Raw genomic sequence first — 4,943 nt, 5'->3', positions numbered from 1 at the left:
TGAAATGTTCAAATGAATTTTTCCAGTTGGTCACTAATTTTTCTGACATTCTGACACCACATTGCAGAATATTTTCTCATCTGATTTCTGGCAAGAAAGTGTATATTTCCCAAAATGCCAAACCTTTATTTTAAATCCAGACATAGAAAATGTTTACAGATTAACCTCAGACATCTAAAAAAAAACTATACTGACAAGGAATTTGCAAGGAAAAGTACAGCACTGCAGAGGAACAAGGGGAGTGAGATCAAAAGACACCGTGAGCTGGATGATCCACAGTTAGTTCAGCTTTGGGAACTCAGGAGAGCAGCTACCAAATGAAATGAGTGAACCTGTCTCGCATATTAAACAGAGAGACTAAACAGACTAAAGCTTTCCTCCTGGATTAGTGCTATCCGCATAACATTGTCAGATTTGTACAGGAGTATTACAGTATCTGCACTTGAGTCACAGGCACTGACTATACACAGATAAAAATTTGCTGAGCAATGGTTATTCTCATAGCCCACACCACTGAAACCTTGTGACTCATCTCCAAAATGTCAAGTCTTTCGGCGTGTGGTGATTGTTTCAATTGATTCTGCCTTGAAGTGCTAAACGGAGGCCATTTTTTCTGCTCTGCGCAGATGTGTCGGGAATCCTCTCAGTTTACTGAGAAGCTGAACAAGGAGCCTGAAGGTGTCGACACAAAGAAGTCCCACGACAAAGGTAGATGATTTTTTTTCTTTTTCAACTTTTAACCCCATCAAACACCACACTTTAGAGTAGCATTAATGAAAGAACTCCATAATGATCCAATAATATTAAAACTTTTATACTGCCGGAGTTATGAAGCCCTTTCACAACAAAACATTAAATCATATCATTTTACTATAACTTATAAAAATGTCTATAAAAGTTCACCCAGTCTCTGTGGAAGAGACAGATAATAGTGTGTTTTTCTGTGCGAATCACACCTGCCCAGTATGTGTCAGACTTAATGTAACGCAGCACCGGGGCCTCTGCTCCGGCCCTGTCCGCTGAAGCTGAACCCGCCCTCTCTCACCTCATCTCATCTGTGGATGTCACCCTCATCCAGGATGTCACAGTCTTGCTTTAGGGGGCGCTAATTGCCACATGCCCCACTGTGTCACAAATGCATCATGTGCATTAAGTGCGTCTCATGGCACCATGTGTCACCCCTGATGTGATAAATGGGGTTTCATACCCTGAAGGAAAGAAAATTAATTTGCAATAAGATAACAATATTGATTTGATGTCAACTTTTAAATGTCGAATGTGACTCTTACTCTGACGATAGACTGCAGAACATAGACTGTATATAAATAATGGACATATTCACCGTAACGTTGACCACTGTTTTGTAGACTTTCTGAAACTTTGAGTTTGACTTTTTGGAGCCAGAAGTGACTATATTTGGATGAGGGTGGAGCTATGGAGGAGTAAGGGGCACTGTTATGCAAATACTTGGAGTTGTTTTATCAAGATAAGCAGTAGTAGTAGGTACTAACTCTCCAATCAGTAATGGAGAGGAGGGTGCAACAAAATGACGTAATGAATAATGCTCCATAACAGAGAGAGCACAGGACGCCATGCTTGTAATTAAGCATAACTTTAAACCCTAATAAAAATTACACTGGTAGGTTAAAAACAATTCACCCCCAGCGTTTGAATTTTAACATTTGGGCCAACGGGGACCCACTAACTTTTGGAGCAGCTGTATGAAGAACTACAGTTTTTCACACTTTTTCCGTTTGCTTCAATTTTCACCACTGGAAGTTGCTGCTTGATAGGAACACAGTCTACAAAGTCTAAAAAGAAATTAGAAGAAGCAATAGGTAGAAAAGTTGCATTTATTTTGCTAAATGTTTTGCTTAAATATTCATCAAGCCTTGGGCCATGCATTTCCTGTTTAACTTCTAATTATCAAAACATCTTGACATGTGTATACTGTGATTACTGTTTAAAAAAACTGTTTATTTTAATGAGGGGAAGCAACAGAAATAAAAAGAACATCCCAAAACACTGTAATCAGCTCGTACTTTAAGACAAAGCCACATGATTGGAAAAAAAACAAGAAAGAATCAGATCTCACTCAAAATCATCGTTTTTCTGATTCGTCTACAACCTCCAACTCTCGTCCTTTTTGAAAAAGTGATAACTTATTTCCCGAAAATCAGCAAGTTGTTTGAAGGATCATTTGTGTCGTGCTGAGTTGAGTCATGCTGTGTCACGCAGCGCTCACTGTGATAACTGTCATGCATTTTCTCAAGCATTTCTGACATCCTGCACAACACAGAAACTCAGACAGAAAAGTTAACCGAGGATAAAATCAAGACAGATCTAGTGAGTTGATGTTTAACTGAGGATAGGTGGGATGAGAAAATGGTAAAAGTATAGAAAAGGTAAAAGGATAGTTTGAATTACAGTAAATCTAATGTTTTTTGAGGTTTTATGTTGTATATATATTAATGTGTTTGCTGTTTTTATCTTGATGCTGTATACTGCTTTATCTCTAACTGTAAAGTGCTTTACAAATATAGTTTATTATTATTTTGTCTGGACAAAGAATAAAGTGGAAATCAATAGATGCTATAGACAATACAAAGTAAAAAAACAAAAACAAAACCTTTATTGCTTTAGTGCCGAGGTAATGATGTCACTAAGTGGATCATTGTTGCTGCACTTGTTCTCTGAGCCTCTTCACAGTATCTGTTGTTGTCCTCCTCTCAGTAACAGTCAGCAGATGAGCATCAAATTATCAAGCTGAAGTGTTTGTGTTTGGCTGGACATTCATTGTTGTTAGCTTCTAGCAGATTTAAAAAAAAGAAAAAAACAACAAAAAACGTCCCCCATTTGGCGCATTACGTAACTCACACCCAAACAAGGCTTACTACAGCAATACACAGGACGTGTCACAGAAAAAGAGGGAGGTCAGAAACGCAGCGCTTGCACTAAAACATTCCCTAATGCATAGCAGAACGCAGCAGCTGTTGGCCCATGCAGTGATTTGATGAAATTTAAAAGCTTAAATATGTTACACGCCTGAGCTCAATCAATATTTGACACCATGATCATCTCTCCCAGAGCTATAAGTGAGTGAATCATAACTACAGATTAGCAGCGCAGCCTGGGGCAGCTTAACAGATAATGAGAGACTGAGAAATGAGACAGCGAATTTGTCGGCTGGAGTGATCACACTCAAATGTCCTTTATGTTGTGGTGTTATTAGGATCAGTACAGAACATTAAGACCCCAGAAAGTCTTCCAAGAATATTGTTGCTGCCTCATTTTCTGCTTCATAATAATTTTTGTGTGTCTGTGTAGACATATTGGGGAGTAGTTAGATGTCTACTTGGGTAGAAATTGAAATGAAATGAACCTTTATCAAGATTTATAGAGCCATTCATCTTCAGGAGAGCTGACGCAGTAAAAGAAAAAAAGGTCCGTAAAAGGAAAAAAGGGAGTTTAGGAAGGCTGAAGGCATCTTTGAACGCTCGGTACTCAGCAAGAAGAAAAACGCTCATCAGGGTGCGTCAATGAACATATTGTGAGAGTTAATGTACCGACACTGATGTACGGTTTTCGTGTGTTTGTGTTTTCAGTCTCTCCGCAGCTGTGAGTTCAAGTGGAGATAATGATGATGTTTGTATCCTGAGCTGTCCTTAACCCGCCAACTTTTATGTAATTAGCAAATCATAATAGACTATTATCAGCATATGAGAACATTTTGAAAGAGAAACACAAATAAAGACAACATGAAGGCAGCAAAACAGCTGCAACCCAAAAAGATAAAGAATAAAAAAACAAGATTAAGGCGTTGTCTTCTGAGATACCTTGTGGGCACTGACTGCAAGAGGCTCTTTGCGTGTTTGTGCGAGACATTAGGGGTCGTAATTGAGTTGGGCTGAACAAGGCCAATGACCAGGGCCAAATGACCAGAGCAAAAAGGTCAGCGGCTCGAGTTTATTGGGTTGCCGTTTGGAAATGCTACAAAACCCTGCAGGCTTTGACCATTTGCAACAAATCACTTCCGACGGATAAGCCGATCAGCTGCTATTTGTGGAAGCATAACATTTACTTAGAAGCCATGAGGTTGTGGGTTCAAGCATCAGTGCGTGAGTTAAAAGGCCGCTGTTCAACACTTGTGATGTGAGGCACTTGTGAGCTGTTTAAATACTTTTTGATGCCACTTAAGACCCAGTCTTGCCTTTTTGAGCGATATTGAGACCAAAATTACCATGCTGTAACCTACACTGTCTGGTCTGACATTATTGCATCTCAAGGCAAGCAAAGACATTTACCCCACAAATGACTAATTTCCGTGTTCCTCATGATCGCTATTGCTCTGCCAGACACCACCTGAAGAACATGTGCCGCTGTAATCTAGTTTATTGCTGTATGTTACACAGAATGGGAATTAATTGGAACATGAGGAAAAGAGCGGCAGAGTAGCAATATCATATAGTGGGAGAAGAGAATTGTTAGTGGGGAAATTAATGGTTCTGTGATTACATATTGTTTTTAAACCTCATTAACATGTCCATGTGGTGTGCTTTATATGCTACAAAACGTATCATGAGTGAAATGAGAAGTTACTGCCATGGCTTTTTTATGTTGGAACTGCAGTGTACCAGTGACTCAAAAACACTCATTCAGACCACAGACTGTACAAATAATGGACTGAGTTACCATGACTTCAACCATTGGTTTGTGGACTGTTTTTGTAGCCTTGAGTCCAGCATTTTGGCTGTCACCATCTTTTGGAGCCACAGGTTACCATATTTGGATGAGATGTCACAGACTTTAGTGATGCCCTACAGATAATCTGTAACTCAAGTGGCCCCTCCCTAAATATGTGTAACTTTGGACCAAAAATCTAAACAGTTGAGTTATATAAAAATTTAACCTCCGTCCAGTTTTCCTGAATGTTGAAATCTGCG

Source organism: Plectropomus leopardus, chromosome 23 (genome assembly GCF_008729295.1).
Source record: "Plectropomus leopardus isolate mb chromosome 23, YSFRI_Pleo_2.0, whole genome shotgun sequence".
Classification (NCBI taxonomy): domain Eukaryota; kingdom Metazoa; phylum Chordata; class Actinopteri; order Perciformes; family Serranidae; genus Plectropomus; species Plectropomus leopardus.
This window is presented reverse-complemented; position numbering follows the sequence as displayed.